Source organism: Trichechus manatus, unplaced genomic scaffold (genome assembly GCF_000243295.1).
Source record: "Trichechus manatus latirostris isolate Lorelei unplaced genomic scaffold, TriManLat1.0 scaffold00170, whole genome shotgun sequence".
Lineage (NCBI taxonomy): Eukaryota > Metazoa > Chordata > Mammalia > Sirenia > Trichechidae > Trichechus > Trichechus manatus.
Genome location: NW_004444106.1, coordinates 2,338,322 through 2,350,565, shown reverse-complemented (window position 1 = coordinate 2,350,565; position 12,244 = coordinate 2,338,322). Strand labels below are relative to the sequence as shown.

General features: G+C 43.6%; 1 protein-coding gene across 5 annotated transcripts in view; it reads right to left on the bottom strand.

Annotated features, from left to right (window-relative positions):
* SGF29 (SAGA complex associated factor 29) overlaps positions 1-12,244 on the bottom strand; it is a 42,493-nt gene that overhangs the window by 21,529 nt on the left and 8,720 nt on the right. Inside the window, exons 1-2 of one of the 5 annotated variants that reach the window (XM_023741020.1) lie at positions 10,346-10,351; positions 8,926-9,068 (exon numbers count right to left, since the gene is read on the bottom strand). The exons of 2 other annotated variants lie outside the window; for them this stretch is intronic. The gene's annotated coding sequence lies outside the window, so the exon portion shown is untranslated. Of the gene's footprint in view, positions 1-8,925; positions 9,069-10,345; positions 10,352-12,244 lie in introns of those variants that run through there. 2 more of the 5 variants (XM_023741018.1, XM_023741019.1) reach the window with 2 other exon arrangements.

The window sequence follows — 12,244 nt, the reverse complement described above, 5'->3', positions numbered from 1 at the left end:
TTCAAGTCCTCTTCACTTTCAGCAAGCAAGGTTGTATCATCTGCATAACGCAGGTTGTTATGAGTCTAATGAGTCTACCTCCAATCCTGATGCCCCATTCTTCTTCACAGAGTCCAGGTTCTCAGATTATTTGCTCAGCATCAGACTGAATAGGCATGGTGAAAGGATAACAACCCTGACGTACACCTTTCCTGACTTTAAACCACGAAGTAACCCCTTGTTCTGTCTGAAGAGCTGCTTCTTGATCCATGTACAGGTTCCTCATGGGCACAATTAAGTGTTCTGGAATTCCCATTCTTCACAATGTTATCCATAATTTGTTATGATTCACACAGTCGAATGCCTTTGCAGTCAATAAAACACAGGTAAACATCTTTCTGGTGTTCTCTGCTTTCAGCCAGGATCCATCCGATGTCAGCAATGATATCCCTGATTCCACGTCCTCTTCTCAACCTGGCCTGAATTTCTGGCAGTTCCCTGTCGATATACTGCTGCAGCTGCTTTTGAACGATCTTCAGCAAAATTTTACTTGTATGTGATGTTAATGATATTGTTCAATAATTTCTGCATTCAGTTGGATCACCTTTCTTGGGAATAAGCATAAATATGGATCTCTTCCAGTGGGTTGGCCAGGCAGCTGTCTTCCAAATTTCTGGGCATAGATGAGTGAGCACTTCTAGCACTGCATCCGTTTGTTGAAACATCAATTGATATCCCGTCAATTCCTGGAGCCTCGTTTTTCACCAATGCCTTCAGTGCAGCTTGCATTTCTTCCTTCAGTACCACTGGTTCCTGATCATATGCTACCTCTTGAAATGGTTGAACATCGACCAATTCTTTTAGGTATAATGACTCTCTGTATTCCTTCCATCTTCTTTTGATGCTTCCTGCGTCATTTAATATTTTCCCCATAAAATCCTCCACTATTGCAACTTGCGGCTTGAATTTTTTCTTCAGTTCTTTCAGCTTAAGAAATGCTGACGTGTTCTTCCCTTTTGATTTTCTATCTCCAGCTCTTTGCACTTGTCATTATAATACTTTACTTTGTCTTCTTGAGCCGCCCTTTGAAATCTTCTGTTCAGTTCTTTTAATTCATCATTTCTTCCTCTTGCTTTAGCTACTCGACATTCAAGAGCAAGTTTCAGAGTCTCGTCTGACATCCATTTTGGTCTTTTCTTTCGTTCCTTTCTTTTTAATGACCTCTTGCTTTCTTCATGTATGATGTCCTTGATGTCATTCCACAACTCGTCTGGTCTTCGGTCATTAGTGTTCAAGGTGTCAAATCTATTCTTGAGATGGTCTCTAAATTCAGGTGGGATATACTCAAGGTTGTACTTTGACTCTTGTGGACTTGTTCTAATTTTCTTCAGTTTCAACTTGAACTTGCATATGAGCAACTGATGATCTGTTCTGCAGTCAGCCCCTGGCCTTGTTCTTTCTGATGATATTGAGCTTTTCCATCATCTCTTTCCAGAGATGTAGTCAATTTGATTTCTGTGTATGCCATCTGATGAAGTCCATGTGTATAGTTGCCGTTTATGTTGATGAGAAAATGTATTTGCAATGAAGAAGTTGTTGGTCTTGCAAAATTCTATCATGCGGTCTCCGGCATCGTTTCTATCACGAAGGCCGTATTTCCAACTACTGATCCTTCTTCTTTATTTCCAACTTTCGCATTCCAATCCCCAGTAATTATCAATGCATCCTGATTGCGTGTTCGATCAATTTCAGACTGCAGAAGCTGGTAAAAATCTTCAATTTCTTCATCTTTGACCTTAGTGGCTGGTGCGTAAATTTGAATAATAGTCATATTAACTGGTCTTCCTTGTAGGCGTATAGGTACTATCCTATCACTGACAGCACTGTACTTTAGCATAGATCTTGAAATGTTCTTTTTGAAGATGAATGCAACGCCATTCCTCTTCAAGTTGTCAATCCCGCCATAGCAGACCCTATGACTGTCCGATTCAAAATGGCCAATATCTGTCCATTTTAACTCACTAATGCCTAGGATATCGATGTTTATGTGTTCCATTTCATTTCTGACAATTTCCAATTTTCCTAATTTCATACTTTGTACATTCCATGTTCCAATTATTAGTGGATGTTTGCAGCTGTTTCTTCTGATTTTGAGTCGTGCCACATCAGCAAATGAAGGTCCCAAAAGCTTGACTCCATCCATGTCATTAAGGTTGATTCTACTTTGAGGAGGCAGCTCTTCCCCAGTCATCTTTTGAGTACCTTCCAACCTGAGGGGCTCATCTTCCTGCACTACATCAGACAATGTTCCGTTGCTATTCATAAGGTTTTCACTGACTACTTCTTTTCAGAAGTAGACTGCCGGCTCCGTCTTCCTAGTCTGTCTCAGTCTGCAAGCTCAGCTGAAACCTGTCCACCATTGGACCCTGCTGGTATCTGAATACCAGTGGCATAACTTCCAGCATCACAGTAACTCGCAAGCCCCCACGGTATGACAAACTGACAGATATACTATCTTTATTAAAAGATAATAAAAGGCAATAAAAAAACTAAATTATTATAACTAGGTGAAAATGGACATATGCCTAAAAATAAGAGGGGATTAAGTATAGGTGATAATGGTTGTTGTTGTGTCACTTCTGACTCATGGTGGCTCGATAGGACAGAACAGAACTGCTTCATAAGGTTTTGTAGGCTGCAATCTTTATGGGAGAAGATTGCCAGGTCTTTTCTCCCGAGGAGCTGCTGGTGGGTTCAAACCAGTGACCTTTCAACTGGCAGCTGAATGCTTTAACCATTACACCAGGCCTCCCGTATGTACAGGTAGTCTCCATGAATTTCTGTCAGCTATTTTAGAGATTTAACGAACCCACAGGGGCAATAAGGGCCAGAAGAAGCTGGCATCAGCCTATGTGGCACAGAAAACGGCTTAGAAGTGTCTTCTGAATCTGGCAGGATATTACTGAGGATCTCAGGGAAATAGTGTCTGTGGAGGAGACAGAAGCCAACACAGAGGAGAGGAGGGTGTAGAAGTAGCAAATGTAGATAACCATCTCATGTAGCAGGGATGTGAAGCAGGAGAAAGGGTGGAGGCTTGAGGGGGAGGGCAGAGTGGACAGAAAGTTTACAGGTGGAGGAAATGTGAGTATATTGGCTGAGAGGAAGGAGAAAATTGAGAACAGGTCCAAGGACAAGAGATTGGAGCTGTACTTGAAGAAGAGACAGGAGGGATGAGGGATGGGATCCAGTATTTATAGGGATCATCTCTGTTTGCTAACATTCCTTCTAGCCTGTCTTACTGACACACAGACACATGATTTCCTGTCCTACTTCCACCTCCTCCCAAAGGGGTTGAAGGTCCTTTCTCCTCCTTGCCAAGGACACAAATGTTACATTTTCTTTAAAGGCCAGCCCAAGGCTGTCTTGCCTGATTAACCCCAAATAAGTCAAACTTTTATTTGACTTCCTGGAAACTACAGAGACTTTCCGACTGTGATGGACGGAATTATGTCACCCAAAAATATGCGCTGTAAATCCTAACCTCTATGCCTGCGGTTATAATCCCATTTGGGAATGGGTTGTTTTGTTATGTTAACAAGGCAGGATTAGTGTAGGGTGTAACTTGTGTCAAACTCTTTTGAGATATAAAAGAGATTAAACAAGCAGCAGAGATCGGGGAAGAGAGATGCCAAGCCACAAGAAGACTGCCCAGGAGCAGAAACTCAAAGAGACGAGGACCTTCTTCCAGAGCCAACAGAGAGAGAAAGGCTTCCCCTAGAGCCAGTACCCTGAATTCAGACTTCTAGCCTCCTAAACTGGGAGAAAATAAACTTCTGTTTGTTAAAGTCACCCATTCATGGTATTTCTGTTCATAGGAGCACTAGATAACTAAGACAGAATTCGGTGCCAGAAATGTGGGGTGCTGCTCTAAGAGATACGTAAAAAGTGGAACCGGTTTTGGAATTGGGTAATGGGTTAGGGTTAGGGTTGGAAAAGTTTTAAGGTGCCTGATAGTAAAATCCTAAATTGCCCTGAAGAGACTGTTGGTAGAATTACAGACATCAAAGGCAATTCTGGTGAGGGCTCTGAAGGAAATGAGGAGGGCTATAGAGAAGGTCTCTATTGTCTTAGAGAATACATATGGCGCCAGCAACAGAATGTTGCTAGAAATGTGGATGTTAAATGGGCTTCTGGTGAGGCTTTAAAAGAAAATGATGAACATGTGACTGGACAATGGAGGAAGGGCATACTTTTTATACAGTGGCAAAGAACTTGTCTGAATTACGTTCAAATGTTTCGTGGAAGGTAGAATTTGCAAATGATGAATCTGGGTACCTGGCTGAGGAGGATTATAAGCAAGATCTTAAACGGGCTGCATGGTTTCCTCCTTGCCACTTATAGTAAAATATGAGAGAAAAGAGATGGACTTAGAAATGAACTGTGCAAAATGAAAACAGAACTTAAAGATTTGGAAAATTCTGTTGTACAAACTAAGGACACGTGTCCTAGAATGTTCACCAAGGACATGGCTACACAATCTTTTGTTAAAGAGATTAAGCCTGTGACCGATGAATCTAACTAACTACCACAGCAGAAAACCCATCAGCTTAGACTGAAGGGGACAGAGAAAGAATGAAAGGAAAAAATGCTGTCTGCCTCTTGGAATTCTACAGGCAGGAAACAGGCCAAAGGAGCTACATCTATTGTCCTCCAAGAAAAGAAAAGGACCATTCCTGGAGCAGCCTGTAGATCAGCAGAACTGTTGGAAGGAGCACGGGAAACAGGGCTTTCTTGGTTTCAAAGGGTGGGGCCACGGTCTCCTGGATCTCAAAGGGTGGGGCTAGAGCCTCCTAGGTTTCAAAGAGTTGGATCCAGAGTGTGGGGCTGCCATTAAGGTGTGTCAGGGGATGGGGCTGCCATGTAAAGCTGAGGATGTAGGGCTGCCATGCCAAGGAGCAGAAGAATGGGGACTGCTGGGGCCAAGGAGGTGGGGTCACTACTCAGATGGACTAGGAGAATGGGGCCAACCTAAAGCTAAGGGAGCAGTGTTGCCATCCCAGGGGGCCTGGAAGGTGTAAGCTGAAGCCCAGGACCGAGGGGCCTCTACCCAGAATCCAGAGGGCATGGCCAACACCCAGAGTCTGGAGGGCAGGGCCATCGCCTAGATGGTCTCAGAGAACAGAGGATTATTTTCAAGCCTTGAGAGCTAATGTAAATTGTTCTGCTGGGTTTGAGACTTGCTTGGTAACTGTTATCCCCTCTTTCCCTCCAACTTTTCCCATTTGTAATGGAAATGTCCACTTTGTGCCTGTTCTACCACTATACTTTGGAAATAGGTAACAGGTTCACAGATGAAGGGGAATTTTGCCCCAGGATGGAATATGACTAAAGTCTCACCCATATTTGATTTAGATGATTCAAAAGATGAGATTTCGGACCTGGAGTTGATTTAAGACTTTTGGGATGATGTGATGGGGTGAACGTGTTTTGCACGTGACAATGACATGAGTTTTGGTGGGCCAAAGAGTGGACTGTTACAGATTGAATTATGTCCCCCCCAAAACATGCGTTGTAAATCCTAACCTCTATGCTTGTGGTTATAATCCCGTTTGGGACTGGGCTGTCTTTGTTATGTTAATGTGGCAGGATTAATGTAGGGTATATCTTGAGTCAATTTCTTTTGAGATTAAATAGATTAAACAAGCAGCAGAGATGGGGGAAGAGAGATGCCAAGCCACATGAAGACTGCCCAGGAGCAGAAGCTCAGAAGAGGCAAGGACCTTCCTCCAGAGCCGACAGAAAGAGAAAGCCTTCCCCTAGAGCTGGCATCCTGAATTCAGACTTCTAGCCTCCTGTTTGAGAAAATAAATTTTGGTTTGTTAAAGCCATCCACTTGTGGTATTTATGTTATAGCAACACTAGATAACTAAAACACCAACATACCTTAATAAATGGCTTTCTAGCCAATTGAGATAGATGTATCTTTTCTTCCCCAACCATACTGGAAGCTCTTCAGGCAAGAACGGAAATCTCTGCTTCCATCAACAATCCCCTCTACTATCCCTACCCCAATGATTAGTAGTGTCAGGGACTTGGCAGGAACTTTAAGATAAATAATTTTTACTATTCCACACCACCTCTCTCCTGTCATGAACCTCCACTCTCCTCCTGCCCTCCCAGTTAAGTACATTTTTAATGTACATCCACTATTTCAAACTTTTTAAAAGCAGTCTTCTTCCTTGGCCCCTACAAGATACCACATCGACTATGACCCACATGGTAATGGCCCCCAAATCTATCTCTAGCCCAGATGACTTCCCCAAGGTTTAGAATCTTAGATCCTCGTGTCGGCTGCACATCTCTATCAGGGCTGATCCCAATCACTATGTTCAATTTGGACATTTCTTATTGATTCTATCCCTGTATATTAGAAATGATCCATAAGAAAAAGCTTTTTAAAAAATGTTGTGAAATTAGATTGTGGTGATAGCTGTGCAACCCTATGAATATACTAAAAAATACTGAATTGTACGGTACGTGAATTGTATCTCAATAAAACTGAAACTGAATTCACCACCCCGCTGTCCTCTGTGGTGCAATGAGTTCCTTTACGTGGCCTTTTGCCCTGCCTCTTTGGAAAAACAGATTGGGATATTTTTTTCCCCCAAACCAAGAAGTTATTACCTTTGCCCCAGTTCTTGGAGAAGCAAGTTAGCAGAGCTCTGAGTTTGCTATCTACCCCAGAGGGTTTGTTACTTTTGCCCAAGGGAGGAGCCAGTGTGTTGGCTGGCAGAGAATGTTACTTTTGCAAAAGACCTAAGTTGACTGACATCTCGTGGGTAACTGACAATTGGTTGAACTCTGGTCTGGTGACCGAGGCCCCTTCTTACAACTGATGTGGCCTGGTATATAAGAAAGGCTGAAACACAGAGGTTTTCAAGTCCTCCTGGTTGACAGGAGCCTGGAGGGGAGCATGGGACATAGAAGTCACTCCCAGGTCTGGTAAAAAAAGAAAAAAAAGCTGCAGCTGAGAGAGCTGCCAGCTAAAAGCTATACACAGTCCAAAGCTGCTGCACTGGCTCTGAGCAGGGCCAGTTAGCAGCAGAGAAGTCAACAGAGGAGAGGCCCCACAGCTGGGGGACAACTGTCCAAGGTCAGAGGTCTTATCTGCACTGGCAGGGAACATTTTTGGTTCAAGGACTATCCAGTGAGAAAGCTGTCCTGATCCTGAGTTGTTCCTGTTATTTCCAAGTTGATCCTGATCCTGAGTAGTACCCTGCTATTTCCCTAATAAACCACATAACTGTATGGTCTGTGAGTTCTGTGTGGCTTTTGCTCCAAATTATCGAACCTAGCAGAGAAGTATACACTAGTCCCTCCTTATCCGCGGGGTATACGTTCCAAGACCCCCAGTGGATGCCTGAAACTGTGGATAGTATTGAGCCTTACATATACTATGTTTTGTCCCATACGTACATACCTATGATAAACTTTAATTTATAAATTAGACACAGTAAGAGATTAACAACAAGAGCTAATAATAAAATAGAACAATTATATAACAATATACTGTAATAAAAGTCATGTGAATGATGGAGCAGGGCAGCATGAGATTTTATCACGCTACTCATTTAACACTTTTGGACCTCGGCTGACCACGGGTAACTTAAACCACGGAAAGTGAAACCATGGATAAGGTGGGACTACTGTATAGAGGGTGCTGTGTGGAGAAGAGCTAGTATCAGAAATGGTGAAGAAGTTGGAGAGCGCAGGTATATCTCACCTCCACCTCACAGGAACCAGCTTTGCGCTGTTTCTCATTCTTATCCCTCATGAATTTAGACAATTCCTTGTGTTACACTGCACCCTCCAAAACTACTCCTCTGTTGTAGCATGCTTTCTCTGTTGCTGCCACCATCACCTATTCAGCCACCTATGCTAGAAACTGAGTTATTTTCAACTCCCCCTTCTCCCTCAGTTTCCATGTCCAATTAATTACCACTCTTACTGATTTCCTGCCTGAATGTTTCTGGACTCTGGCCACTTCTTTTTATCCCTTGATCATCAGTTCCAGCCATGTCAGGCTGTCTCAGTGTAACTTATGCGGGACCCTTCTAAGCAGTTTCCCTGCCTGCATTCTCATCTCCATCAAATCCACCCTCACACAGCCCCCAGAACCATCTACCTAAAAGACAAGCATGATCATTTCACTCCCTACCAAAAGCTTCCAATACCCTACCTTCAGAATAAGTCAAGCCCTTAACACTGGGCACAAGGTCCCCATGAAGGTTTCTACCCACAACCTGCCCCCTCAACCTCCCATCACTCTCTGCCTCAGGTTTTATATTCCAGCAATACTAAACTACATGTCTTTTGACCACACACGCCCCGTGTGATTTCTTATCCCCACACCCTATGGTCATGCTCTTCCCTCTATCCGTGATGTTCTTCCCACGACCAGATCAGTCCTCATCTTTCTGCCTGATTTAACTATTTATTCTTTAATACTTAACTTAGTGCCAAGTCACCTCCTCCACTAATCACTGATGGAAGCCCTCAGTCGCCTAGGCTGGGTTAAGGTACCTATCTTTGTGTTCCTATAACACCCTGTGCATCCCTCTACCACTGTACCTACCAAATCATATTGAACTCTCTTTGTAAGCAGTTGTTTCCTCCCCTAGCCTGTCAGATCTTTGAGGGCGGGGACCACTTTAGCCTCAGTACCTACTACCAAGTCTGGCGCACAGTGGAATCTCAATTAATGCTTACAGAATGAATCCTCATCCTTTACCATAAAACTACTTACAAAAGGTATTTTAAATAAAAATGTGTTATTTTATTAAAAAAAGATATATCCTCACCATACTTAACTTCTCACCATTACTCCTTACCATTCACTCCTCAACTCGGTACAGTCTATCTCTCACTCAAGTCCCCAGTGATTACCTGTCAGTTTCTGGACTGCTCCGCTGCACTGGCCACACACTGCTTCTCAGAGCTCTGCTCTCTGGATTTCCAGGCCTCCAATGTCTCCAACCACTCTGGTTAGTTGTACAAATGGTGTGGGGGCAGTGTCTGACCTCCTGTAACTTCACAAGAGGAAAGAAGAATCAAGATCAACAGCCCAAGGCTGATTCCTATGAGGCAGGGATCAGACACGCCTCCTTTCTTCGCCATCTTTACCAATTCTGACACCAATCGTCCCTCCCACGATACTCTCTCTCTACTTCTCTGCTGGGTTCAATAATTCATTGCAATGGCCACACAGAACTCACAGACCATACTCACAATTATGGGATTTATTAGGGAAGTAACAGTTACAATTCAAGCTCAGGAACACTCAAGGATACAGTTCTTCCATCAGGACAGCCTCTTCCCAGCTGCGCTCACAGGCACACCTCTCCCTGGCCCTAGGCCTCTGCCCAAAGGCACTCAGCTTTCTCTCTCCCTGGGCCAGGAAGCCCACCGTGTAGTCTCCTGCTGCCGAGTCTCTGCTGTCGCTTCTCGCTGCCTTTAGTGTTACAGTTCTGTCTTCTGGTTCCAGGAGCTTCTCAGCACAGGGGTCCTAGTTCCAAAGGATGTGCTGGCTCTTCTTCCTTGACGGTGGTGGGATTCTCTTTTTCCTGCCTCTGGGGTGGCTCATTTCAAGCCCAGCGGGATGGCAAAACTGACCAATCCCTTTGGTGGGCCATAATCATTATATCTGCACAGTCCTGCCCATTCACTTGGGTGGAAGTTACAAGACCATGGCTAGAAAGGCCACACAAAAGCAATCCATTACACTGCATTAGTCTTTCTGCTAATTTCCTCTTCTGCCCTGTGGAAGGGCACTTCGTGATCCTCTTCTCACCCACTATTGCTTATTCCCTGAGCATTTTCATCGCCTTCAAGTCCTGACTGCTCCCCGAGGCTCCCAACTTAGATTTTCAACTGCCTCCTGGACAGCTCTACAAAAATGTCCCTCAACACCTCACACATCCTGTCCTTGTCCTGCACTGCTCTGCCTTCTGGTCACTGGCTGATGGCATCACTGGCCAGCCAGTTTCCCAAGCTTGGAATCCTGGAGTCATCATAAATTCCTCCTCCTCCATCTCCAACCCCTCACCTCCTTGATCAACCCCCATTCAAATTCTATTGATTCTGCCTCAGAAATTTCTCTCAAATCCAGCCATCCTCTCCTCCATCACACCTGTCATTGTGTCTCAGTTTAGGCCCTCATCAGTTTATCACAGTATCTTCCCATCTCATTGTGGTTGTACACAAAGCCTGTTTCTCTTAAGGAAAAACAAACAAAGTTTTAATAGGTAATACACACACACAGTAAAAAAAATTCAAACGATTCAAGGAGTATAATGAAATCTCCTACCCCTAGAGGCATCCACTGTTGTTTCTTGGGTATTCTTCCAGAGATGTTCCACGTATATAAAAGAAAAAAAAGTGTGTATGTGTATCTCATAAAAGCTTTTGCAAGTGCTAGACACAGATGTGTGTGCAATACATACACACACACACACACACACACACACACACACACACACACACGAGAAACCGAAGTTTAACCTTTTGGCAAACCAGAATGAAAAGTTAACCCACGTGGTCTAGAAGGGAAGGACTAGGTCAAATACCTAACCAGGCAGGGTCTAATCCTGCAACCACCAAGTAGCAGTGGGAAAGGAGGGCCCCATTTTTAAAGAGAGATCTCTCAGACACTCAGCCCAGACACATACATATGGCGCTTTGTGATTTTCAAAATGTTTTCATCTCACCCCATTTCCATCCTATGTAAAATAATTTTGAAGTGTTAAGACAAATGACAGGATTCTAAAGATCACCTCTCTCTTAAAGCAGACCACGAAGCTGTTTCTACTGTCTTGATGTCCCTTCCCCTTGGGACTTCACTGACAATGACAGCATATTCTTACCACTCAAATGCCCTCTCTTCTTTGAGGCACTCTTTAACTACCCGGCAGTCAGTAACTCCGCCTCCTCAGAGCACTTTGTCCACCCCTTTTTCCAACTTTCCCATTTTTTTCCCAATTTAAGTAAAAAAGTCATACATTAAAGAATATTGTAAAGCAAATCCCAACAATCTAAAATGATTTCCATTCTCTACACCACCTTCTGTATATGCAATACCATTGCAATCAAAGTACACATGCTCTTTTGAGACTGCTTGGTATTTGTGTACAAGTCTCTTTCCCAGACTTCCAGCCTCCTAAGTGCAAAGACTAAGTCTTAACCATCTTTGTATCTTGGTACATAGGAGGTCTTGGAAGCCATTTGTCAGAACCTACTTTTGCTCTAGTAAACACAGGAAGAGGTAAACAGCATGTCCAGAACCAATACAATACAAAGCCACATAAAGAAATGAAGTACAGGTAGTCCCCAACCTATGATGTATTCGAATTATGATGAACCGCACTTATGACCATCAGTGTACCTGGAACATTTGCATCTTCCTGGGAGGAAGTTACAGGAAAATGCATGCAGGGGATATGGAAAAAATTGCTGAGTTATGGGAACACACTCCAAGTATCAGATCAGGATAAAATGATGGACGAGATCAGTAGAAAAATCATCCATATGGCAAGAATGTTGTTATGGATTGAACTGTGTCCCCCAAAAATGTGTGTCAACTTGGCTAGGCCATGATTCCCAGTATTGTGTGGTTGTCCTTCACTCTGTGATCTGATGTGATTATCCTACGTGTTGTAAATCCTAACCTCTATGATGTTAATGGGAGCCCTGGTGGTGCAGTGGTTAAGAGCTCAGCTGCTAACCAAAAGGTCAGCAGTTTGAATCCACCAGTCACTCCTTCAAAATCCTACGAGGCAGTTCTACTCTGTCCTACAGAGTTGCTATGAATCTGCATCGATTCTACAGCAACGGGTTTTGTTTTGTTTTATGATGTTACTGAGGCAGAACTGAGGCAGTTATATTAATGAGGCAGGATACAATCTACAGGATTAGGCTGTATCTTAAGTCAATCTCTTTTGAGATATAAAAGAGAGAAGCGAGTAGAGAGGAGAGGCACCTCATTACCACCAAGCAAGAAGAGCCAGGAGCGGAGCATGTCCTTTGGACTCAGGGTCCCTGTACTGAGAAGCAAATAGACCACAGGAAGATTGATGACAAGGACCTTCTCCCAGAGCCTAAAGAGAGAAAAAAAATCTTCCCTTGGAGTAAAGTAGCTGCTTTAACAGATACTTGAAATGTGAAAGCAGTTCTGAAACTGTGAATGGGTAGAGGGTGGAAGAGGTTTTTT